General features: G+C 45.0%; 1 long non-coding RNA gene across 1 annotated transcript in view; it reads left to right on the top strand.

The window, feature by feature from the left end:
* LOC148221646 (uncharacterized) overlaps positions 1 to 26,128 on the top strand; it is an 82,254-nt gene extending 56,126 nt beyond the window's left edge. The window contains exons 3-4 of the long non-coding RNA XR_015807687.1: positions 23,798 to 23,959; positions 25,828 to 26,128. This is a non-coding gene — a long non-coding RNA (uncharacterized LOC148221646). The remainder of the gene's footprint in view (positions 1 to 23,797; positions 23,960 to 25,827) is intronic.
* Positions 26,129 to 26,721: the final 593 nt, after the last annotated feature.

Genomic DNA, 26,721 nt, shown 5'->3' with positions numbered 1-26,721 from the left:
CACATGCTCTTCCTCCTGTACCTCTACAATTGTCAGTGAGCAGAAGGGACAGGGGAGAGAACAGCCTGGAGGTAAATATCAGCATCTGCGTAGTGGGAATTCATCTGGAATGTTTTCATCCTTCCCATCCTTGGACTGTGTGGGAGAAGAAATAGCCAAAAGTTCTCTTTTTTGTCACTGACCCAATCAATCAGTCTCTGAACAGGGATTCCTGTTGTAAAGGCCTGAAGATCTGAGGTGGCAGGAAGATTCACCCTGCAGAGTCTGTCCCTCTACAAAGGCTTGTGGAGAGGTCCTCCCTCATGCTGGAGAAGATCGACATAGGCCAGAAAGTCAGATTGAAACAGCTCCAGGTCCTCTGAACCTGAGGTCTGCAGTATGAGCCTATCTCCAGTGACATCTCATTGAATCTGAATCATTCCTCCAGCTGCTAATGTACAACAGGCAGATGTGTATTCTCACACCCACTGCTCACCTGTGATTCTGTTTTTCTCTTTAGTAATTGTGCAAGTCACCTGATAATTCAGCTAAAAGCCCTTACGAGACATTACATAATGTCCTCGGAGAAACACTGTCTGCTGTAACATTGGAGAGATTGTTATGTAAAACTTTCTCTCTTTTTCTCAGTTGTTTGGTTTTGGGTGGGGAGTCAAGCTGGATTTCCACTTGGCTGAATCTAAAAGATTTCAGGTTTACACTGGGTTGTTCCCCTGTTTTATTCATCTCTGGAGACTGCTGGAGTTGGCCTTAGCATCACAAGTGAAATGAGTTTGGCAGGGCTCTCTGGATCCAGGGAGCACACCTGGCTGTGATCTGAGGTGCGATTCAGCTCAAGTGGTAACACTTACTCAAGAAAGCCCCCAGCTCTAATGTGATGATTTAATTAGTATCACTGGACCAGATCCACTGGATAAAACCTTCCCCCAATACTCCCTCTGGACTGCAGAGCTTTCTGTTTGCACAAGTATTGCTGAAGGGATCATGCATTGCTCGCAAACATGGGCAGGAGAGCTGTGGGCAGGTGTCTGTTGAGGAGGATGAGTACAAAGTGTTAGATCCCAGCTCCTACTGAAATCTCTTCCCTGTGTGGCTGTTGAAGGCTTAGGCAGAAAGATTGGCTCATTCATGCTCTTCTTTTTGCTCAAGCCCCTGTGGCCCTGCCTGCTCTAATGAACAGCCTGTGGGTGACACTGAGCTCCCATGAAAGTCTGAAGGAAGGTTAGCAGTCAACAAGCAGAGCAGTGTGAGGCACCCAGATATCCCTCAGCATCCTGCTTCTATCAGCATCTTGGAAAATCTCCATCCAGCTGTAGGGTGGAGGGGAGCAAGCAGACCTCTGCTGGCAGTTTCCTCCAGCTGAAGGGTAAGCAGCCATTCCCAGCACCACCTCACTGAGCAAGCCCTGCAGAAGCTGATCTCCAGCCCTGCTGTGCATTCCTGCACCAGCCTCCCATCCTGTCCGTGTCCTGCCTGGCATCCAGCACAGTTCATCATCTGCCCAAGCACTGAGCCCAGGAGCTCCTCAGGGCTGTTGTTTAGGCAGCACTTTGTAAAAGGAGTGGGTGGGAGAGCAGGATGAGAGCCTTGAGGTGATGTCATGGGCAGAGGACCTGTGCAGGGTCTCTGTTCCCTGAGCACCCCCTGCCTTAGAGGGTCCCTACACAGGGGAAGGGGAAACTGCACTAAAGCTCAGGTCAATTGATCTTATCAAGAGCTGTTTTCCTTCCTGTCCAGAAGTTCTGAATGGAAATACATTCTCTGAAATACTGCTTTTGGCTGCATATTTCAAAGCAGCATGAAAAATTTCATTTCAGCTAAAAATGTTCTCTTTGAATTGAGGTTTTTGAGAGAATTTTTTTTTCTTGAAAACTGAGATTAAAGAAAGTCATTAGCTGCAGAATTTCAGTTAGGAAATCTATCAAAAGTGCAAAATATTAGGTTTTTTTAAAACTGACCTATTGAGGGAGAGAAAAAACCCAATGATTTGTAACAGCTATGTGTTTCAAAGGGAAATTTTTTCCATTCAGAAAAATACCAAATAGCTCCATCAAAATTGTGTTTCCTTCTGCTTGTTCACCTCTCCTTTTATTTTTCTTTTTTTTTTTTTAATTTAATTTTTCCCCCTTACTTGGGACACCAACAACTGAGAATCCAGAAAGCCTTTTTTTTCCCCAAAGGTTTGCAAACCTTCTTGATGAACAAGCTCCAGGCTTGTCATGAAACTTGAACCCAAGGAAGGTTTCCAGGCTTCAGCTTTCAGTCTGATGTTGTGCATGGCTCTGGCTCAGAGGATTGCTTTAGTATTGCAGCAGGGATGAGAAATCCACTTGTGCAGAGGAAAAAAAGATGGAAAGTGTATGGGCTGCAGTGGAAAATCCAGCTGCAGGGCAGCCTCTCTGCCCCTGCTCCTAAAGCCTGGGCTGGTGCTATGCTGCAGTTCTCACCAGCTTTGGCAGCTGAGCTGGATTGCTGTGGACCACCTTAAATGTTTTCCATGCCAGCTGAGCACAGAAAGCTGCTGAAATGGGTCTCTGCTGTGTAGTGCGCACTCTCTCTTAGCAATGCCCTCATGGTGACTCAGTCCCATTCCCCGCTTCTTTTAACCCACAGCAGGTCAAGAGTTTAACAAAGTGACTGAGGCTGGGAGCCAAGTCCCCAGAGTTGCAATCTGCAGCCAGCATGCCAGCATCTGGAAAGCGTTTGTGACCAATAAAAAATGAATGTGCAGACTCCGCCAAAGCAGCAATCATTTGGCATCTCAAGCCCAGATCTTTACAAGATGATTCTTCTGAGGCTTGGAAAGCTTTGCCTTAGTGTTTTCTAATAAAAACAGTTCTGGGCTGGGCCAATAGTCGGGTGAATAGTGCTATGCGTCGCCACATGGGAGACAGCCAGCCGGGAATGGGAAGGCATTGCTGGAGTCGAGCTCTGAGGCTGGGGCTGGCTGCCTCATGGCGGTGATGCTGGCACTCGGGCCGGGGCCAGGGCACTGCCAGTGCTCCAGCAGCTGCACTGAGAGCACACCCTGACCTTGGGCTGCTTTACCTGCTGCGGGTACAGAATACCCTACTGTTAGGGCACAAAGCTCTTGGTCAGTTTGACAAGAGCTGCCTTAGACCAACCCCGTGGATAGAGCAGTTTCCAGTATTCAGCAGTCACTTTTCCAGCTGCTGTAGGTTAAACGTGCCAGGCTATCTCTGCAGGGTACATTTGCCACGTTTTTGTCAGTTCCTGACTCCAGAGACCAGCAGTTATCAGCTGCTGCTCCCAGGCCTTCTCAAATGCGGGTAACAGCACATGTCCATGGCCAGCCTTGAAGAGACTGAAGAGAAGAGGTTTAGTGTATATATGGTCTTAGTACTTTGGAGTGGTACAAGCCTGATAGGGGACATTCAAAATGGGAAAAAGCAGCATAATGTGAATGCTGCCATCGATAGCCCTTGCCAGTGGCCAGCTCATACTGCTGTTGTTGACTGCATCCAAGAGACCTTCTGATTGCTTCTAAGCTCTGTCCCTCAGGATGTGTTGAACTTGGCACTGTGCTCCTCCTTGCAATCCTCAGTGGGATGGGTTTGTCTGTATGCACGTTTCTTCCCTCAGCTGGATTCCTTCCTTTCTGTTGCCTTCTCCCTCCTCTCTGGAGTGACCATGACTGGCAGTCCCTCCCATACAAGCCTCTAGGGCTGTTTGGACTCCAATCACCACATACCCTGAATTCCACTGTGAAGACAAAACAGAAAATGAGTAGAAGTTAAGTAATTATCTTGCAAGTTGCCAGAATACTTTTGCTGGAGCTAGACAGATGTTGTTCCTATGGTGTCATCCTTTCTACCATAGAATCAGTACAGTGTTGTGGCTAAAGCAGGGCAGCTGGTGTGCAAGAAACCCCACACCTAATCCCCTCTTTTAATTCTGAAGATAGTATAAACAAACACATATTTAGCTGTTCTCCTGATTTTGGGCATGATTTGCACAGCCACTTCCACCACAGAAGAGGAAGCTGGCATCTAAACTGCAGGATTCAAGCACAAATACATTCCAGATGCCCCAGCATCTTGAATTTGATCTTGTCCTTGAGGGCATCAAATCTGATGATCCTGAGGAAGCTAGGAAGATGAGGAAGTAAGTGAAGGAATTTTCTTTTATTCATTTACACTTCAAACTGCAGATATTTGAAGTGTGTCCTCTGGGACTACCAGGGCTGTGCATAATACTGGCATTTTACGAAGTTTGGGGTTGACTCAGCACTGTTTGATCTCATCTCAGTCCTGCTTACAGTAGAAAAATGAGCTAGGTAGTCAGTGTCAGCTACTGTATGTGCTTTTCCATATATTCACAAAGGATAGGTTAGGGTGACTCACCCAGGGTAGGTAACAACAGAATAACTTGAAGAGATATTACTGGTCTGGGTCAACCTGAAGTTTTGCTACAACTTCCCCTTATTTTCCCAGTCTTGGTAGGATTAACAAAACAAAACCTACTCTCCCCCTGCCCAACACCTTTTGCTTTGAATTTGTGTCACACATGCATAATTCCTCCAAAAAATCTACTTTATTTCCCTTGGTTTAGAAACTTTAAATTGGACAAAGTTGGCTTTAAAAGCTGATTGACTCTTGGCCAGAATCATCCTGATTCAAATTTCAGAACAAAGAGAAATCCAGAAACATATTTAGTTTTGCTTTGGAACATTTCTTGGAATCCTAAAGTTATTGTCACTTACTCCTGTAGTCAGTTTAAAATTAGTACTTGTGAGATGGCTGATTCATATTAGTCATATTCTTTAGAAGTGCCAGTTCTTTTTCCTTTTGTTACTTTTAATGATTTTTTTTTTGGTTGTTGTTGGTCTTTGTTCGTTTGGAGGGTTTTTGTGAGATATTAGCCCTAGTAAGAGATTATTTAGAGCTTGCAAAATGGAACACTTTCCATGCATCCCTGAATGCTCCTCCTGTTTCCTCTAGATGAAGATGGCCTGATCTCTTTGCTTCTGTCATCCCTGCAGCAGTTTCTTCACAGGATTAAAAATGTTCCACTTCCTACAGATGCTTAGATATGCTGGACTGGGGTTTTGTTAACCCCAGAAGTGCTGCTACACTGAAGGGGCCTGTTGAGCCTCTCAGTGATAAAAATCTGCTTTGTTAGTGCCCTGGGCACCGCTGGGAGGTAGTGAGGTGCTGGGCAGGCAGATCCATAATAAAAGGGTAAGGAGTTATAGGGCTGTGGCATGTCCTGGGCAGTGCAGCTAGCACTGGTTTGGATGCTGCATCTGTGGGATGCCAGCTGGAAGGCTGGAGCAGATGGCAGTCCAGCCAGCAGTGGGATGCAGGATAGCAGGATAGCTGTATGGGAATGAAGAACATGCATCTCAGGAAGTGGGTACTTGGACATGCTGGTGAGCAACAAGCAGGCACTGTGTGCACATCACAAGGTGACAATGACATGTGAATGAGGTGGCTCTACTTGTGATGATTCTGGAGCCAGAAATATTTCACCATTTTGATATCTGTTGGCTTATGATCATTAACCCTTTTGCACACAGCAGTCCAAGTAATCACAGAATACTTCCTTAAACATGTTCCAGTGAAGGCTGCTGCATTATATCTATGCATTCTCCATGGTTGTTGCACTGTTTTCCTCTGTCCTGTTTGTCTGACAGTGAAGGGTTAAATCCCCCTTTTTTTCACGTGCCTGCTGATGAACTCTAAATATGCAGCTAGGACCTGTTTTCACGCATATGTCCCTTTCCATAATCCAATCTTCTCTACTGGAGGCTCTTCTGCAGGCAGGTCTGCTGCCACGGGATAAGAAGCAGTATGTTGATTTACATAATCACATATGCAAATAAGCTAAATCATGGTCCTTTCATTCAGCTTTAGTTTTAAGGGGACTCTTTCCATGGGTTGAAAGCAAAGAGGTTTGAAATGATGGTTTTCTTCTCTGGAGCTCTCGTGAAACAGAGCACCCCCTCAGAACAGTTCTGCTGTTACCAGCCCCATTCAGCTCGATGGGTATAAGTGATTAATTGTACAAACCCACCTGGTAGCCCATCCCATGCAAATGCACCCCTACCCTCCAGGCCTGCATCATCTGTTCCCTCTACTGGAAGTGTGGACTGCATCCTTAAGCAGGAAATGAAAGAAACTCCATCTCCGAGGAACAAAGGGAATTCATCTTTTCATCTGGTGGAACACTTAAAAGATGTTAAGAGCAGCAACAGCCTCACACCTGTGGCATACCAGATGAGACACGTGGGGAGGTCATTTCAATGTGTGCCCTTAGAAAGGCTACAGAGAATAAATCAGAGTGCAGCATTGTCTGTCAGCACTTGGAGCCAGGACTCCAAACATTTGTGCTTCTACTTGGTTCAGTTTTCCTTAGTCCTGGGATGCTGGCTAGTCTGGTGTGGGCTTCTGGAAAGCTCTAGGAAAGCTCCAGGAAGTGGTGTGAGCCATCCATGACAAACTCATTGATCAGTTCAGTGATCCTGTTTCCGGCAGTGTCCCTTGTAGGGGTCCAAAGAGAATGAGGCTAATGAGGTTCCTGGTAAGGCAATACCTGTTCTGAACTTGTGAGGCCAAGACAGGTACCAGCAGCATCACAGATTTGAGCCTGGCTGATGGAGTGCTCTAAAGATCTAACAATTGAAAGATGAAATGTTTAATCACATTTCTTTAATCCTTAAAAAAAACACCTAAAATTAGTAAGCCATTCATCTTTCTTGCAACAGTGGGAGTAGAGGTAAATTGAATGCATTAATTAAACATTGAATAAAAAATGATGACGTTTTGTCAATTTTAAGTGCTCTGCCTTTGTAATTCCACTGACTTTAAGAGAATGTGTATCTTTCTGTGCTGTTCTGCCTGAGTGACTAACTCCCACTTGAAGTAGGAGTTGATCATATATGGAACTTTCCAATTTGTTTTAAAGCTTTAGATGAGAGGAAATATAGTCAGGTGATCTAGCTAAAGGCCTTAAAGATTAAGGGAAAAGATCAAGCCCAAGAGATAGAGTAGCTGGGTGCTGTTGACTCTTGTCCATTACAAATTCTGATGGCAGGAAGCTTAACAATGGACATTCAGAGGTAGGTAAAGTTGTGTCTTTAGCTTTAGGCAATCTTCTCAGTGAGGGAAGATTATTTTTTATCTAAGTCTGTGAAGCAGTTTCATCATCCTGGAGTTCAGAGCTGCAGACTCCAGGCTGTTCTAGGGGTGCAGTGCAGTGAGCTGTGTCATACCCTGCTCCCCAGAAGTTGGCAGAGCTCTGTAAACAGCTACTGGCACATCCATGATGCCAAGGGCAGGCAGAGGGAATAAAAAACGCTAACTGGATTGCTTTGGTGGTGTTAGGAGATTCCCTCTGACATCTAGTTAAATCACCTCTGCAGTGTCTTTATCCCTGGAGCAACACAAAGTTCCCATAGATAGGATCAGAGTTGGCTCATTCGGGGTGTGTAAGCTGTCCCTGCCCTGTGCTGTGCACAGTCTGTGGCACCCAGCAGGTCTCTCAGTTCTCCTAAACCAATGTCTACTGCCAAGTACCAATAGCATAACCTATACTGCAGGACATCTCAGAAGAGCAAAGATACTGTGGTTCTTCTAAGAATTAGCTAGCACTGAAGAGAAATACAGCTTCTCTGCATTTTTCAGAACTGTTGACACAGATAGTGTCCATCTCTTGTAATTATAATGCTACTGTTAGAACCTGGTCTGAGTTCATCCTCTGATGCCCAAGAGGTTGGTCCTTATGCTGAGATGAGTTGAATTTGTAGAGCATTTTGCAGCACCAGTGCACTGGCTAGAAGTAATTAAGTCAGGCAGTGCATTGCTTGCATTGATGCATCACAGACAAGAAACAATTACAGTTTCTTCTTGACTCCATGTGGATAAACTCAGGTGGTAACTGGCATCTGAGGCAGGAAGAGTAGGGGATTAAGGGAGGGCCCAGTGGTTTTTTTTTCTTGAAAGGTGAGCTTTTGAAAGTTAAGCTGAGTTTGCATGTCAGACAGATTCTGGGTGTGCCTGATGCTGTGGTCTCATGGAGAGTCTGGATCCGGAAGGCAGGGGCTGCAGCAGCTTTTGAAAGTGGTCATCCATGTAATTTGATTCTGTGTTTTGCTTCTACAGCCAGTAAGGATGTCTTTGCCATCTCGTGATCCTTATACCGACAACAGGCCTGACCTGAACTGCAGGTGTCACCCAGCATCCAGTTTCTTAGTTCTGACTGAATCTCCACTGGATGGATGGGAGGAACACTGACCAGCTCTCTTTTTACATGCACAAGTATTTGCCATAGCAGAGAATCTTGCAAGTGTGCGTGTATTTATAGGGAGGCAGATGTAAACCACATTTGTCCCGTGTTTCTGGCAAAGAGAGAGCGTGAAATATTTGTGACCCGAGTCATTGGCTTTCCTGCCATTTGTATAAAAATTTCCAGATGTGATTGTTGATGCCTCACCTGGGACCAATTAAAGAAAGAAGGGATATCCAGAACCAACTGTGTTCATGTGGATACTTGACTTGTTTGTGTGTGCGTGTGCGCATCTCTGTTGCAATGTGTGTGTTTTAAAGTAAAGCAGAATTTCAGTTCAAAGAACTTGTGTTCTCTCCTAGAACCTTCCTTTTGTCTGTTATCCTTTCCTCTTTGGATTTTCCCTGTCCTACAAACCAGCATCAATTTGGATTTTTTAGATACTTTCTCTCCTCCTACTCATCCTCACCACTTCTGTTCCACCTCCCACTAACTGCTTGTGGCTCACCTTGGTCTCTGTGCTCCTCCATTCAGGCCCAGCAAGTTCCCTGGAGGAGACTCCTGAATACTATAAACTTCCAGGAAGCCAATGTGAAATCTCTAGTTACACAACAGCAACTAACCAAAGCAGAGTCCAGCACAGCATTTGGACCACTCACCTCCAAGTGAGCTTTATTCTCTGGTCTGTCTCCTGCCCTCACTTTTCTCACCTATTACTTCAGTCTGTCAGTCTGCTGGGTCCATATTAATAGACTGTGCCTGAAGATGCCTGGAGATTAAACTTCTGGCTCTCCTCCCTTCCAGGCTGTGTCCACAAAATCTGCCTCCTAATCACCTGTTATCTCCATTTTCTTCACTCTACTAATGACTGGAAACTTCTATCTCTCTTGTTTATTTTCTGTTGAGTTTCTCCGTATGTTTTTGTCCCACCCTGGAGTCCTGACTAAGTGTACTTACCAGGCTGCCTCCCTGCCTTAGTCATACTCTGCAGGAAAGCAAATCTGAAGCCATCCAATGTTCTTCCCTTTTTTTATTGTTGTTTTTGCAAGAAGAGTTCAAATAAATACACCCTACACCCCCCCAACATCTGGTGCCTTTCAGAAGCCTTAAACTCATGGCCTGAATGAATATGTGGAAAGAAAGGCAGGATGGTAATCCAGTTAACTTACAAGACTAGGCATGGACCCAAAGCAACAGACTTTTTCTAATTTGAAGTATCCAAGAACAAAGTTTGCACTTCTGTGCTTATCAGCCATCCCCTTTAGCCACGATCAAAAATCCATTTCTGTGCTTCCCTCCATACCTGCTGGTGTCACCCACTTTGCCATGTGGGCACAAGGCCTTCCCTGTGCAAGCATTTATTCTGAAAAGGAAAGAATGCAGGGTCTTGTCTGCAGCAGGATTCATTGGACAAAAGATCCAGAACCAGTTCTGTGTAACTTCAAACTCAGTGTGGCAAGTATCAGGTCCAAAGTGAACTTTCCTTTCTTCTGTCTCAGTTTTTAGCACTGACCAAGTGGGTTTGGATATGTTTATGCTTCTTTTCAACACAGAGGATAATTAAAATACAGTTGTCAATGCTAGCATGTTTTACACAGGCATTTGCTCATTAACAAATGTTTCCAGGATCATTGTTTTAGCTCTAGACTTTCAGCTAGGATTTTATTCCTCCAGCAACAGATTTTCACAGTTAGACTGAAATTGACAGTCTTAGTAGATGACATGTTAAAACAGGACTACAACTCAAATGTAGATTTATGTTTTCTGTGTTTGTTGGGAAGAAAGATATGCACATTCTAACCAGCTGATTATAGTCTTTCTAAAAGAGTTATTTTTGTTTCCATGGAATATAGCAAAGGGAAATTATTTGGTGTATGGCTGTGCCCTGAAAAAAGTCTCTAACAATTAGAACTGTTCTGCTTCATTTTTTAAAATTAGAAAAGGGACAAGCATTCAGAAAACAAGGACATGACTATCACTTGCTCAGCGAAGCTTTTAGATATCTGTATGTATTTAAAGTGGCTGTGTTCTGTTTCAAAGTTCTGGCTGGCAGGGGTGTAAACCTCTCAGACTTTGCCCATTGGTGTATGCTGGCACCACCAACCCTTGACCCAGACAACTTTTTGCACTGTGGAAAGGTGCATTTTAATTCCATTGTGATACTGTGATACAGGTGCTGCAGCTGCCTAGTATTGAGCCTCTCACTCTCCTTTTGTGGTGCAAGCAAGTAAAAAAATAAATGTGAAAGTGATAGAATATTCCCCTCTCTGCTCTGTCTCCTTGCAGACATTCTGGCTATCCAGGGCTTTATGACACACTGCACCATGGAGTGAGCTACATGCAGCTAGTTCAGAGAGGAAGGGTAAAGATAAACTGAAGCAGTGAGTTCAGCAATGCATCAGTCAGGTTATCTCAGCTTCCTGCAGGTGCCAAAATTTCCCTGAGTTGACTCTTTGATACGTGGCCTCTTTGCCTTTAACCCTAGGAAGGCCAGAGTGGTGGTTTTCACCCTTCCATGTGCTATGAGCCTCCCAAAGGAGAGGGTGGGACAACAGTGCCCAAAGGACAAGTGTGGAAGGAATGAGGCTGGGTAGCTGGGAGCCAGGGAGGATGGGACACGATGGCTCTGGGATGGCTGTGATGGCCCCAGGGCAGTGAAGGAAGACTGGGGCTAGAAAGAAGCTGTGCAAAACTGATCAAATGGAAGATAGAAGTGCAGGAAGAAGATTCATGGCTATATTAGAGCAGGGGAGTGGAGTGCTAATATACTGGTGGCACGATCAGGTATCTGGCAGCGTTTCTTTGCAGTGAGGCCAAGCTGAATATTCTGCTGCATAAATGATTCCTCGCTTTGCAGGGGAATTTCTGCCAAGTCCCTTCCTCTTCTGGCTCCCAGGTCTGGGTCTTGCTCAAGTCATGGGGCTTCCAACCAGTTTCCTGGCCACTGCAGACTAAGGTGGTGCCAGTACTTCTAAAAACAGCCTGTGCTCTCTCCTCCTCCACTTTGGTGAATTCCTGCCTCCTCCCTTTCAAGCAATGCTTATTCAGCTTTCCTTGCTAGACTCTCGCCCACTCTGGAGTATACTGAGTCCTGACCTGAGGAGTGGAGTAGATAATGCAGGAGGGGCAATTTTAGGAAATATTCAGCCTTCCCTGCTATTACGAGACAGGTCTGGTTGCTTTGAGCTGCTTTCTACCTACAGCAGTTGCTTGATTGTCCCAGCAATGCTTAAATGGACTATTATAAAGCTTTGTGGGTTTTCTTCTCCTAACTGAAGGAACACTCGTATTGTTGAGGACCTTGCCCAGTTCCTGTGTACTTTAATCAACACTCAGCTGTGCTTTAAACTATAAGGGCTGGGGGGGTTTCAAAGACTCCTCCAGGTACATGGGGACAGGTATGGAGGTTGTTAGAGAAAAGGGAACGTCGGTTGTGGCTGCAAGCAGGGAATGCTCGTGCCCCACTACAGCAGGGTCGGAGGCTGCCTTTCCCCACACGAGCAGAGGCGCTCCATCAGCAAAGCACAGCTCCAGGCTGGTGGTGCGAGGGTGCTCACCTCACCCTCTCAGGGGCTGCTGGCCGCCAGGATCAGCGATGGGGCCGTGAGCAAAGGGAGTGCCTTGTGGGTCGGGGGGAGGTCTGTGTGTGAGGAGCACAGGAGAGGGCTGCCTAAGGCAAGTGTCCGGCCGTGTTGTCTTGTGTGTCAGACTTGATTAGATTTGCCTGGCGCTGGGGCAAGGCCTCCACGCTGTGAGGGGTGGGGTCTGGCCGGAGGGGCAGAGCCAGATCCTCCTTTTATGTGCTGCTGAAAAGTGTCCTTTGTTGTGGGGCTGGCTGGCTTTGTCCCTCTCTGGAAGCCGTGCCCCTTTCTCCGGGCTTCAGCCCCGCAGAGAGGTGAGCAACCCACTCTTTTTGTGCCAAATCTGAGCTCTGCCTTGTACCAGTGCTTGGGTGTTGCACTGACCGCCCCGGTGGTCGGGAGAAGCATTTCTCCTGCTAGTTTGGAGTTGTTAATTTGAAACTACATTTGGCAAGGATCCAGCAAGGTGTTAAGCTACTTTAAATTTAAATCCCCCCACCCAAATCCCTCCCCTGTTTCTTCAACCCTTTGTGAAAGGTGTAGAACTGGAAACAGAAACTCTGCTCTTCCAGGCCTTTCTGCAGACATGTCCTCCACAGACTGAATGATCTGCACTCTGCAATTTCCGATAGGAAAATTAAGGTTTTGTTATTACAGTATTAATTTTGAGGAACATAACAGACTGGGAGTAAATAGGCCTCAGTTGACTTTATGAACCCCTGAGCTCAGGGACTGATAATTGTCCACCCCCTACAAACTGCATACTCAAATCTTCCTATATTGGAGAGCTGCGAGATGTATACCCCCCAAACCAGAGAGCTCAGTGGGTGTGAAGTCAAAAGGTGGGGTGTTCCAGAGAGCAGTTTTCAGGCCATGGATCCCAGGGGTGTTGTCTCTCCGCCGTGGGATAGACCTGGACTGAATGTGCAGCTGTGTCCAAGGACAGAGCACTGGCAGTGCTGCATCGCTTCCCAGTCCCGAGGGCTTGGCTTGTCCAGCAGTCTGTTTGCCACTGTCTTGCCCATTGCATCTGCAACATATTGATCCCTATCCCATGCTCTTCAAAGGGTTGTCATGCATCATTTTATCTTATCCAAGGCCAGGTGACAGGACAATGAAACAATTTTCAGATGACAGCTGGGTTTATATTTACTGTGTATATTTATTGCTTTGATTAAAATAATTTTAACAGTACAGTAGCTGGAGGGCTGGCTATCTTTCCTTTAATATGACCCATCCCTCCTGTGTTGCCTTTGGCAATATGAGAATGATGACTGATGTACAGATGCCTCCTCTGCAGGCTAATGCTGTCATTGCCCTGGGCACGCATAAAGGTTTGGAACTGCAGGGGTTAAATAGCTTGAGAAGGGTGGAGGATTCTTCAGCCAAACCCAAACTGATTGCACCTGGTTTGCTCAACCTGTGTGTAAATGACACCGTGGTCTTCCCACCCCCACCCCAGCAAATGCCACAGGGGCTGCCAAGGTCTACGTGCAGGCAGGGCTGTGCGAGCAGGTGTGGGGCCTGCAGCGCTGGGAGGCTCCTGGCCGTGCCGCGGGAGCAGCCCGCCTGTGCCAGTCACACGCACACGGCAGCCTTGGAAACTGCAATCACCCTCAGCCGCTTAAAATCTGTAGCCTCCTGTTAAACACACGTCAGCTACTGACAGACCTTAGCAGGGTCTGTCCTCTTGAGCAGGAAAAGTGCAGATTTTGGTGAGCATGCGTCAGGCAGCCTGCTCAGGCTGTGGGTGCTCTGGCTGCTCTGTCTTTGTGCAGTGATGTGGCTCTGAGTTCCCAAGGTTGGGCAAAGCCCATTCCTGTCTTTGCTCAGCTGCGCCTCTGGGACAGTGCTGGCTGAATTTGCAGAAGTATTGAAAGCAAGGAGGTTGCTCACACATGTGAACGTTGCTTTGTTGCCCACAGGGAAGCAATGAAGGGTTTAGGTCCATAGACTTGGGACTTGGAATTTAGTCTTAGGGAATTGCTAAGGAGGCAATGAATTTCTTACAGTAAACTAGTCTGGAAACGTGTTCAGGGAAGTTATGCTTCTTTAAATATGGGTGCCTTGTGCAGTAGTGAAAATGATCACTATCATGCAGTAGAGGGGCTGAAATTATTCACATTTATTCCCTCTTCCCCCACCCTGACTCCAGGTGGAGCCAGTCCTTCCTTTTCCAGTTCATGCTTACAAAGACAATTGTCACCGGGTCATCCTGCTCTGCAGAGCCTGTGCTTTTTTACATCTCAACCAAGATATCATTCATTTCTTACTCTGTGTCCATTACTTAGACCCAGCATATATCTGTGGTATAAACAAGACTGGTCTGCTGAATGTAAAGTTCTACTCAGCTCTAGTGGAGGGAGTTTGGCCCAGGGCTCCCAAAGGCTGACCTGCATATGGGTTTTCTTTGGCCTTGTATAAAGACTCTGAGGTGAGTGGTAAGGGCTGGGGAGATTCCATGTTGTGGCCCAGCTGGCGTGTGCAGCCACAAATAATAATTAATTGGCTCTTTAAGAAGTCTTGCAAACTCTTTTTTTTGTCTGTCTGTCTTAAGCTCCTTTTAATTAACTTCAGTCATGTCCCAACACATCATCTTGGCTGAATCATAGGCCTCACTGTGCCAGTTTTTTGCATTCCTGAAATACACAGGCCGCCAGTGTTGCGAATGCAGCTTGGAGGCAGAGGCTCAGAGGAAGTCGGGCAGCTCTCCTGGAACTCTGAAATTTTCAGGAACTATTGTAACATCGAGAAGCAAAGCAGACCAGCCTCTGCTTCAAACTCTTGTGCTGCCCCATTCCCAACAGTGTTGCTGGCTTGCACTTTACCCGCTGACTCAAGGAGCAGGCACCTGTGTACAAGCAGCTTTGTTCCTTCAGAAAGCCCCTTATTCGGGTTACAGTGCTTGGGGCATACAGCCTTTTTTCCCCATTCAAGAGCTTGTTTCTTTGTCACACTTCTTATTGCAAAGGGTCAGCTTTCAAGATTGTAGGGCATGTTAACAAGATACTCAGGCATACTTAGTCACCAAACAAAGTCTGTGTGGCAGCAGGACAAACTTTTGTGTCTCTTCACTGGAAAGCTTCAGGCCTGGTCCAAGGACCATTTCCTTCTTTCGAGAAATTTGGGGTTCAGGAATGTCTATTGTATTATAACCTGTCTGTGCTCTCACCAGTGCTGGTAGAAATAATGCCAATGTTTCTATTGACTCAAAGCTGTACCAATAGCTCTTGTCCCTTGATCTGTGTGTTTGAAGGTGGGGGCTTCTGCATTTGATAACTCAGACTCAATCTTAGCACTCCATTTAACAATATGTTTCATTTACTGAAAATAAGGGAGGTCCTTTTGTGGTCTCTTGATACATGTTTAATGAGTGTAGTTTTGATCATGGAGTTGTCCAACTCGGGCAAAAAAACAAGTGTTAACATCCAGTGGTTAACAGCAGCTTTTAAACAAAGGGGGTGCAGCATTACAGTGGTGAGGATATTTATCCATTTGAATAATGTATACTACTGTATTCTTCATTCCAAAGCATTTTTTTTGAACCAAGTTTGGAAGCAGTCTCCAAATAAAATTATCATCTTTAAAAAAGGAATTTATTCAGGATATTTCTGTGATCTGTGCTGAGGAATAAAGAATTGCAATTTACCTTCTGCCTTAATGAGATAGGAGACAAGGCATTATGATAGCAGCTTCAGGTGGTGTGCCCCAGGCTGCAGGTGGGGAGCCATGAGTTGCCAGAAAACTCTTTTCCAGCAATTCTTGTGTTTCCATAGCAGCTCCAGGAATGATTGCTCAAAGATTGTTACTGTGTTGCACCTTGGACTGTTTCGGTGGCATATTTTGAAAAGGTGTGAGGAAAACACATAGCTGAGAAAAAGCAAAGAGGAAAAAGTGCCTCAGTATTTTGGGAAAAGCATAGGAAAATCAGAAAAGATAATTTCCAGCAAGCATCAGGTTGGAGCATGGCAGCAACATCTGGATTGCTGAGGGCTGTACAAAAGCACTGAAGACACAGGCACATTGCAAATGAATAAGAAGCAGGAGCAGCATTCAATAATGAGCAAGAAAGTAAAACAAAACTGAAAATGCTGCAAATGCCTCATCAGTACCATGGAACTCAAGCTAATTCCTTCTCCATCCGGTGTATGACGTGTTACTGTGTGTACAGACTCTGACCCAGCTGCACCAGCTTTAAGGTGATGTAGAAGTTGCTTATGTTGAAAAGAAAACTTGTTAGCAGTCAAATAGCAAAATACACTGGCAGTGAAAAAGAGAGAGAGAACTTAATGAGCTGTTAAGGGGGGACACTCAATTTTGCTGCCTGTTCAGGAATTAAGAGTCTGCTGAGACACAAAGGATTTGGGTCTTTTCAGTTGCAGCCTTAAGGAAAGACCAGGTATGCTACAGTGGCTAAGTTCAGGAATATATTTCCTCTGACATACTTCAGAACTAACGACTTGTTTTTAAAGAGCATGTTAGTCACTGCTTCCCAGGGAGAACATTGCCACGGATCTGGATGCTACCAGACCTGAGGGAACGTTCACTCCAGGTGCACAGAAAATTGCAACCCTAGAATGGGTTGGACCACAAAAGAGATTTCAGAAGGCTGCCATGCCAAAAGCGCGTGACTTTAACAAGAGAGTTATGAAAAGCTCCTGTCATGGATGTTACGATAGTATTTTCCCTGAAATTCTTCCTCTCGTGAATAGTAAACACTGGTTTCTAAAGCACTTACTGGGCACCTGTCCCACAAGAAGTGCTGGAACAGCAAAATTGAAGTGTGCTGTCAGAGAGAGAGGGCTGGACTTGGCCTTGAGCCACTGACAGCCTGTTTAATTCACTCAGTGAGATGCAGGAGGAGAAAAGGCAAACTGAGTCACTGGTTGTTAGAAATGATGCAAACAACTACCAAGACCTGCTCACAGAGATCCATTGGTAGGTAATGTCCCTTTTCTCTGTGTAGGGGCAAGACTACAGATCATCACCAAGTGTCTTTAAACAAATCATACCGTGCTTTGTTTGGTTTTTTGTTGTTTTTTTTCATATTGTCACATATTTTCAGCTATGATTTTCTTTCAACAAACCACTTAAGCATAGGAAAACTATGAATCAAGTGTTGTTTGTCCTGAGGATCTGGTCTCACACGTTTATAACCAAAAATATGTGCATTTTTGGAAGTGAAGGAGTTAAAATAGCTCTCTTTTATACTAGATGAAGTGAAGAATGCATGCCACTCACTGATGCAGGAAGAGAAAAAGATCTTTGTACGAAAGTTTGGGATTGCATAATGCAAAAAGTAACCAGTGGTAGGGAAAAAAGAAAGCAGCTCTCAGAACAGGGTGTGCTGACCAACCACCACCTGCCTTGGGAGAGCTGACTGGGCAGCTCCAGGCTTGCTGACTTCTTCCAGCATGCCACTTCTATAAAATCGTCACTGGCCCTGCTTCCCTGTGCTCCCCATGGCCCCCCCAGAGATCCCCAGGCACTGTGTGTACATGATGTGACTCACAGTACAGAAAAGGCTGGGAAGCTCTGCTTCCCAATATTTTTCTGTCTGCTTCCACCTCGGAAGGGTGGTTCTCAGATGTTCTGCATGGTTGTGTACCAGGCAGTTGCAGCCTGTGTTTCCATTTCCAAAGGACTTCAAAAGAGGAAGATACTCCCATTAATGTTTTGCATGATAACTAGTTAGGCAAGCATCATTTTTGGATGCAGTTGATGGAAGACTGGTTATTGCCACTGCCAAGTGGGTGTCTAAGTTGAGACTATCAAATGATGTCTGTTGTATTAAATGCTTTGTTAAATTTCCGGCTTGGAAAATTATGCATGTGTCAGACAGAGCTTTCTGTTCTGGCATTAAAGCAATCTTGGCACCCGGTGCAAACTGTTTACTTTGAAAGCTTAATTTTAAATATAGTTTTGGAACACACTTGGAAATGTCTGCAAATCAACAGTAACAGACAGGAGAATAAAGCACTGTTTCCTTAACTCCTGTGTCCTTTGAAATACCTTCTGCTTTGCTTTGTGTGAGCCGCTTCTGGGTTGCTTGTGATTTATTCACACATTGTTTCTTCCTGAATTGGAGAGTAGCTGAAAGACAGGTAGGAGCCGACAGCACAAAAGAACATAATGCACAGCACCATTGAAAGTCTTTTTAGTATTATTTAACCCTTTTTTGTGATATGGGACTGGTGCAAGGATAACGTGTTCCACCTTGCTGAGCAGTCAACAGAGAAGCCTGTGTTAGAATCCTGAAGGGCATTCTCCAGTCTGCTGCAAAGCCAGTGGACATGCCAACATGCAGTGCCATTAATTTCCAGCTAGCAGAAAGGTTCTTTAGAGTGCCAAGCATGACGCCAGAATACAAAACACTTCATTCATCAAAGCTATAAGTAAGAAATTCTGTGTTTTTAGTTTTAGAAGTAACTTTTGTACATTTATGACTTTTTCCACATTAAACATCATTTATGGTTTGGAAATTGTTCAGGCAAGGGGCATGTGGTTTCTGCTCCGGAATATCAGCAGCAGTTTTGCTAGGTTTGGTCTCTATTTTTTGTTGACATTTTTTGGCTTTTCGTTTATCTTTTGGGTGGACCCTTTTGGATCAAACTGCCTCAAGGAGCCCATAACCTTCTTTCTAAATGAAGACTAAGTGATCTGCATAAAGTGAAGAAGATTACTTTGGTATAGGGAATTTGGTTTCAGAGCCAGACTTGCAAAGTACCTGGTGAAGAAATACCTTTTTCTGGGATGTTCCCTCATCAGAGCAATTGCTGGAACAAATTGAGAAGTAGGAATTTTACACTTGCACTTTGAGACATAAGTTGTTAGGTTTTTCCATGGGCAATGTGAGAAGTTAGGGAGTAGCTGTTGAATTTTCAGTTATTCTATTTGTGCTGAATGAATGGTAAAGGGCTAACTCAAGACCTTGGTTTGTGATCCAGGAAATTTATAAATTACAAATTGTATGGAGATTTCAAGACCCTCCTTTTTCAGGCCTTTCTATTCACAACTATCACATTTCAAGGGAGAGTGGATGAAATTACATAAATATGTTCTCTGTGTGCATCAAAGCAGAGGTGACTGCATGGATTGGATGTGCTTTTGTTCCTGCAGCAATTTGGATTCTAGTGCTAATTCCTTCTTTAACTGACCAGGAAGGACAGAATTTAGAAACCAATGCTGGTTTTTGCCTTTCTGTATTCAAAGCTCTGTCCAAAAGAACAACATGTAAATGCTCTGTGGGGGTCCAGTTCTGCTCCTTGCTGAGTCCAGTTGCTCCACTGAGTCGTAACAAGCAAATGCTGTGGGGTGTCTGGATGCAGTGGCAGGTACTACATTGCACAAACTCCAAGAGCTGCTGCAAGCTCTAAATCAATGCCTTTGTGATTCTGGGGTTTATAAGAATATAAAAATTGCCCTGCTGGGCCACAGCAGTGGGCTGCTCCCATCCACACAAAGGTTTTGTCTCTAGAAAGGGTAGCAGGAGATGCTATTTAGAAGCAGCTATCAAGCCTGTCCCTTGTCTGGGCTACACTCACACTTCTCAGGTGCTGGCTCATGTCTATCCAGAGAAGCTCCTCTTGTCCTCTTCCCAGAATCTCTGCTCTGGGGCTCTGTGTTCCAATTGCCTCTGAGGATCAGAGACTCCTTTTCTGCCATCACGTGGGATAGCAGTCAGAGGGTGTCCTGCTGTCTTTCCTAAGGTGTACTACCAAGAAAAAAGGCCCTGAATAGAGGTCTTATTTTATTTCCCTGCTCCTGCCTGAATGAGGACTGAATAAAGACATACCCTATGATATATTAGGGGAGTTTTCTTCACTCTTTGGCCCTTTGCATCATGGCCCAGTGACTTCTAGTGGTGGGTGCCTCTGTTCTGGTGCAGTGAGCTTTGAGACTGAAGTTTGTGGAGGTTTCCTCCAGCAATAGCCCATGTAAAGTTGCTTGGAGCATACAGCAAATGATTGCCTAGAACCTCTGGAATCTGGGATAGAAGCCTGCTCAGAGGGAAAGAATGTTGCAGCTATATTTTTAAAATTGCTTCCTCTTTAGTGTTTGCCTATATTCTTCCATTACCTGGCCATGGGCATCCATCTATCTGTTTTGGGCAAAGAGCAGCACTGAATTTCAAGGAGAGAAAACAAATTTTTAAACAAATTCTTCAGTTTGTTTTCCTCACTTGCCTAAACATTTTGTGTGTGCCTACTTTGTATCCCAGCTGCTTCTGCAAGTCTAATGTGCCTCTGTTTCTAAACGTGGCTTCTCCTTCCTGGTGCCCTGGGCTAGGGGCTTGGGGCATTTCTCTCTGGCCTGCCACAGCAGAGCAGCCTGTAACAGCGGGGTTTCATTCCCATCCTCCCAGGTCAGGACCACAAACCTACGCGTGGTGGTGCAAGCTCTCCTAGCTCAGTCTCCAGCTTGATTTGTGATGGTTTCCCAATAATGGGAAGAGATTATGAAATCAAAGAAAGGCACACAGATGGAGAAAGATATTTCAGGGCTGCCAGGGCAGCTGTTTGAGATCTCTGAATCAGATGGAGACAGAACTCCACCACCCTCAGCTTCCCCACCCTCAACCAGGACATCTCCCATGTGCAAAGCAAAACCAGCCCCACCTCAGCCATGCCATTTTAGCTAATGGCCTAGTTAATAAATGGCAAATTCCAGGGTAATCCTGTCAAAGCCTTCCTGACATCCTCAATTGATAATATTAACCACAAAGTGCTCCCCTGCTCATCTGATTAATACCAGAAGAATTCTACTTGATTAGATTATTACTGAGGGGAAATGCAGGAAAGATAAATATTCCAGGGAAAAAATGAGGCTTTAGACAAGGGGGATGTCCAGAGTGTCCATGGTTTGTAAAGCTTTTCACCTCCTGGGGAGGGAGAGGTTTGTGATTATCTTCTGCTTCCCAACAACCCTTGCAAAGGATGCATGTCCCAGCCCTGCTTTGCCTATAGCTCATTCGTATCATGTTACTGGGAGCAGTGTAAGCCAGGCAAGTGCCTACATCTTTGAAGGGTTGCAGACTTTAAATGTAAAGGCATAATGGCAGAGACCCACGTAATTGTTCCCGTGAAAAGTCCGGAGAGGCCAAATTACTGCAGTTTTTGGGCTCTTGGCACACAGCTGAGAGTGAAGGGAGAAGCAGAGGGGTTTTTTCTATCTTGTCCCTACCATACTCCTTCCCTGGAAAAGCTGGGATAGGATTTTGGAGGCTGGGTAAGAAATACAGTATTTTGGGAAGGATACTGGGCTGCTGCCCTCTTACCCTTTCCCACCCTTTCCAGAATTGTGTTTCTTAATTATCTTCTGTTGAGATGTCAGCTAGTCACACTTTTCAAATTGACTGCAGATTCAGACAGGCATCACAAGATTCCTTACACATGGGCTTTTAAGTATTTATTATCCTGCAGTTTTCTAGAAATGGTGTGAGGAGGGGGTGTCTTTTTAAATGGATGTCAAGATTGTGATACTGAAAAGAAGTAGAGCAGTTCTTCCTCCCTCTTTTCTGATGCTGCCTTTGATAGCTCTGCTGTCTGTATCCTTGCTTCTTACTGGGAAGTACAACAAGGTTTGATCATGCAGATATGATCAGAACAGGAGCAAATACTTGGACACACCTGAGTGGTTGTTTGCTGTGTGTTTCCCTGGCAGCTCTCTAAAACTGGAATCTGCTTTGCTGACCAGAGAAGGCATTAATGGGAAAACTTCATGGGGAGGAGATAAAAGACAAAACCGTTTTTGGAGTTGGATATGATTAGCTGATGTGTATAAATAGTTGATGGGAGGAATAAAGAGAACATAGACTCTTAGTGATTTTTACTGTAAGGGTGGTTGAACATAAGAACTGGTTGCCAGAGAGGCTGTGGAGTCTCCATCCTCAGAGATAATCCAAAATCCAACTGTGTTTTCTCAACATGCAGTAGTTGGGCCTGTCATGAGCAAAGAGGGTGAATTAGATGATCTCCAGAGCCACCTCCAATGTCAGCAATTCTGTGATCCTGTAAGCACACTTGCAAAAGACATGTTAGAAGGTAGTTGGGATAAGCTGCCTTGGGAGGTGAAACAAGCTTTGGAAGTTCTCACAGATCCCTGGAAATACCATAGTTGAATGCAGCTTTCCATATTTTGGATTTTTTTCCAGGCCATGTGAAACATAGCCTGCAGGCTAATTGATAATCTCAGCTGGGGAAAGGGGTGAACTGTAGTACTGCAGCAAATTCTTTGGAGAGAAGACATTTTTAAGCTGCCTCAGTTATTTCAGACAGTTTTGCATGTAGCTACACTTCAGCCCCTGCCCCAAAGTATGGGACTGTGCCATTTCTCTCTCACATAGCAAGCTTGGCATTTGCCTGAAGGTTTTGGAAGAGCATCTAGGAGGTTTAGAAGGGGAGAACTGAGAGAGCCCGAGGCTCTTAAACAAGAAGAATGAAGGAGAAATGTGATAACATCATGAAGTAAAGGGCTGGAGAGACAATACAGATAATAGGAAGAGAATCGTTATAATTTTTTCTCCATGTCCAGGGTATATAGGACAAAATGTCGAGGTTTTTAACTACAGCAAGGCTTTCAGAAGAAAAACCTTTATAGCAGTAAATCTACTGAAGCCCAGGAATAAAATGCAAATATGGCTGTGGGGTCTATGAAGGAAATATTTAAGACACAGTATAGAAATTTCAGTCCAGGATGGCAGACTGAGCTGACCTGCCTTGGGGCAAGCAGATGGATAGACCAGAAAGTGTCTTTCTGTCCTCAGTTTCTGTGACTCCCTAAACAGTGGGAGTTCATATGCAGCAGAGAGCTTGCCTGAGGAAGAGGTTCCTCTTAATGTCCCCCCACTCTAGTTTCTAACTCTTAAAGAGCAAGAGAAATTAATTTTACCTTGTGGTTTTCTTGCCCTTGGACTGTCTCAAAATGTAAGATGCACGATCTTTTGTGGCTTTCACATCTGATGATGTCACCAAGTTCAGAATTAGTCCTGGGTCCAGCCCTGCCCTTTGCAGGGAAGTTCAATACCAGAATTGGCTTTTTTGTTGTTATTCTATTCGTGGTTGTTCTTCTCCCTTGTCAATAGCCTGTCTAGAAGACCTGTGCCCTGCAATCATATAACTTGCTGCCAATATCAACAAGTGTAAAAATGTCATTGCACTCTGCAGTGGCTCCTAACATGGAGCAATTCCTTAGGAGAGGGGGTGTGGTGGAAAGGCAAGCAATCTCCCTGGAGTGAGAGAGGCAACCACTGCTTGTTAACTGATCTTGTGGAAGGAGGGGAAATAAGCTGATAAAAATAATAAAAGGTCATAATGCAGAATAATTTGGGCATCAATTCCTGTACAAGAAACCTTTGTAATTCATTGAAAGACTTTAAATCCTGATCTGACATATCCATAGGGAATTCCCCACCAAATATGTCTTATTCCCTTCATACTTGTACCCTCCCACACCTTGTCCCAGACCACAGATAACATTTTTAGGCATGCTCTGTTTAAGCAAGAGGGAATAGATCCCACTGGTAAAGCAGGCAGGCGGGGAGATGAAGTTTCTTGCTTTAAGACATCTTCTCCAGAACCTTTCTGGCTTCAAAATCAGCTTTGGGAATTCACTAGCAGCTGAGCAGGGATTTTAGGCTTTTGCTGAGTTTTAAGTTGTGAAACCAAAATCCCTGAGGAAAAGAAGTTTCCAGGTTTCCCTCAGCCTCCAGGTCATAGCACCTTTTCAGCCTATCTCTCATTTCCTCCTTCAGAGGAAGGCACTGGCCTCAGCAGTCTCCTGCTGCTGCAGCCTGTGCTTTAGAGGCGCCTTCTCAAGTGTGGGTGAGCCTCACACTGCCCTGGAGAGCCAAACCCGGTAACGTGCTGAGAGAGCAGACTCCCCGCTCCTGGCATTGCTTTATATTCCAGCCCACAGCCATTCCCTTTCTGAGAAACCTAACCACTCTGTGTCCTTTGTTCCCTCCCTCTCAGCTCCCTGGACACATCTACTGCCATGAGATGTCTCAGCCAAAGATTTGGAGCCAAGATATGAAGGAAATGCTTTAACCAGATGTGTGCCCATGTCTGTGACACTGAACTTTCAGATGCTGGTATTTAAAAAGATTGCCATCTCCCCTGCCTCCCAGCAGCAAGGTGAGTAATGGGTGGGACAGCAGCATATCCAGAAAAACACCTCTTTTTCAAATGGAAGCAGAGGAGGTTATAATTCGACTGCAAAAATTTGCTCCAGGCTGAAAACTTGGCAAACAAAAGCTTAGCTTAGGAGTGATTTAAAAGGAAACAACAAGAAAGCATAAAATAAATCAGGGCAGTCATTTTGGGTGGAGATGAGGGTCCAGAGCTTAAAGATCATTCTTTAGTGGGGGAGGAGAAGGAATAGCTCAAGACAGAGTTGCATTTGGCTCTCAGCCCTATTATAACTAAGCCTTTGAAAGCCAGGAGAATAAACTTAATACAAGTCCAGTCCCTAACCCTTTTGTCAGAGGAAAGCAAGATCCCCTGTATTCTTTAAGGCAGAGTGGATGCAGATATGATGGGATTAGCTGAATTCTTCCTATTGCCATTTTCTAAATATGGATTTCCCCATACCTTAAATTGTAGAAGCACATGAAGTCATTAAGACTCAGTTTGCCCAAGAGACAAAGAGGGGCAGCGCTTGCTTTCAGCATTATGACTCTCCTCAGGCCCTCTCTCACTCTGTGCCATACTATGCCTGCAGCCCAGCATCTGTGCCCTGGTTTTGCCTTCAGCATTACACAAAGCCACTCTGTACCAAGCTGGAGAGCTGAACAAGAGCCTGACTGCTCCTTGCAGCTCTTACATGGGGCTTGTTCACCATTGCAGGCTGACAAAGCTGAGGAAGAGGTGACTAACTGCATAACAGCAGAGACCAGGATACCTCTAGAGGGAAGGCTTTTTCAGACCATTATGTCATGTGCACGGCAAATGTGGTTGGCAGCACATGGGCACAGGCCTTGAGAGACAAAAGCAAGGCCCAGCCAGTTCCCCTGCCTTTTGTCATCTCCAGAGCCCTGGACCCCTCCAGCCTCTATGCCCATGCATAATTGCATTGCAGACTCCCTTTGTATTACTGTGACTGGGAGATTTTCCTGATGGGCTGGAGCCTCCACATATCATGTTAGGGAGAAAAGTGTAATGGTGGCATTCTAGGCAAACCTACAGAAAAGGACTTCACAGTGGAGTGGGTTAGACACTGGAACAGGTAGGCCAGCAAGGTTATGAAAGCTCCATATTTGCAGATTTTCAGAACTCAGTTGGATAATGACTAGAGCTACCTGACATAGCTTTGCTTACTCTCCTTATTGCTATGCACACTTCTAAAACAGCCATCTCCTTGGCTGCCTGATGGAGTGCTTTGGCTGTAGCAGGTACCAAAGAACAATAGGCTCAATGAATGATCAAAGGCTCCCTCCCATTGCATGGTTTCACTCCCATGTTTGATTCCATCAGCTTAAAGTGACACAGGCAGTCATGGTTTAGATGGGATGCTACTTAATTTTGCTCAGAAGAGGCCTTCTTTGAAGGGCAGCACAACTTAAACCTCTCTGGTTTTGTAACAGACTTCACAGTTTGCTCACATACATTTTTGTATGTGTTCACAGATCCTCCCTTCAAGTACCTCAAGGCCGTCTGAAGAACTTGGTGCTCTCCAGCTAACAGTGCCTTGTTTTGCTTCATATAAAATAAATGCACTTTTATTCTGTCCTTTCTCCAGGCTTAATGAGGCAGGGAGAACCAGCCACTACTGAAACTTTTAGAAATAGTTCTGTTTGTTCAGAAGGCTTGGAGAAACTTTGTGCTTTGCTTTGTACTTCTTGCAGTATTAAGAGATCTCTTACCTTTACTGCTATACTGTATGATTTGAGATCAGATTGTCAAAGCATCACCTTTCTGAATATCTCAGTAGAGTAGAATAACTCACTGAGATGTCGAGGAAGGCTGTTCAAAATACTGATGCTTTCATGTATTGCCTTTTCTAGGGAAGACTGAAGCCATACAGCCTGGAATTCAGCCCTTCTAGCTACCCAGTAGCTAGGGCAGTAAAAACATCTACAGGCTGATCTTCTACAGCTGCTCTGGAGCACTGGAACTTCCAGTTGTATATGTTTTCAGGGCACAAGCCACCTCAGGAAAGCTGCTTTTCAAAAGGTATGTCATCTCTTGTTTTGACTAGAAAAACTGAAAAAGGAAAAAAAGAAAAACATTTCGCTTTGGCATCAAAACAAAGCAAGTCTTTCTTTTCCCTAAGCTTCTTTAATTGTGCTTCATGCAAAAGAAAATGACACTGTAAAAATGAATGGGGATGAAGGTAAAGACAAGGTACTGGCATTGGAGATAAGGTTAAATCAGAGCCCAGCAGAAAGAACACGGCAGTGGAAGAAGTTTAACAAGTTCATTTTATGTGCCACTGTGTCACGCTTACCTTTGTTGCTCAAGAATGTTGCTTCACTGGTTCCTAGGGGTGTGAAAGGGCCATGCTGCTGAGATGATGTGACCCACAAGACTGCATGAGCTACTATTGGGCTACCTTTCTGTCTGGAAATTGTTGTTTTACTTGTATTACCATTTTGCTATAGACCACGAACTGGTCTGGGCTTTGTAGTCGGAGGTCTTCTGTAGTATGCTAGCTTGTGGAACAGTCGCCCTGTGGAACACAGGGCAAAAGTGCAATGAGAGCAGGTGGGCACTCCAGCTGAGTCAAGGGAAGTCAATATGCCTCTGTAGAAAGCATTCACAGTGGTCAGGAGGTTTGAAAGGTACTCATCTTCTAAGAAGCTCAGAAGTGTAAGCTAAATGCTATTTAAAATAATGGAGATCCCTCTGACCGTTGCTTTCAAAGGGAGGAGGCAGGACAAGAGGCTCACAGACTGTAT

Source organism: Sturnus vulgaris, chromosome 19 (assembly GCF_052056855.1).
Source record: "Sturnus vulgaris isolate bStuVul1 chromosome 19, bStuVul1.hap1, whole genome shotgun sequence".
In the NCBI taxonomy this organism is placed as follows: Eukaryota; Metazoa; Chordata; class Aves; order Passeriformes; family Sturnidae; genus Sturnus; species Sturnus vulgaris.
The sequence above is the reverse complement of the archived record's forward strand: the minus strand, read 5'-3'. Positions and strand labels throughout refer to the sequence as shown.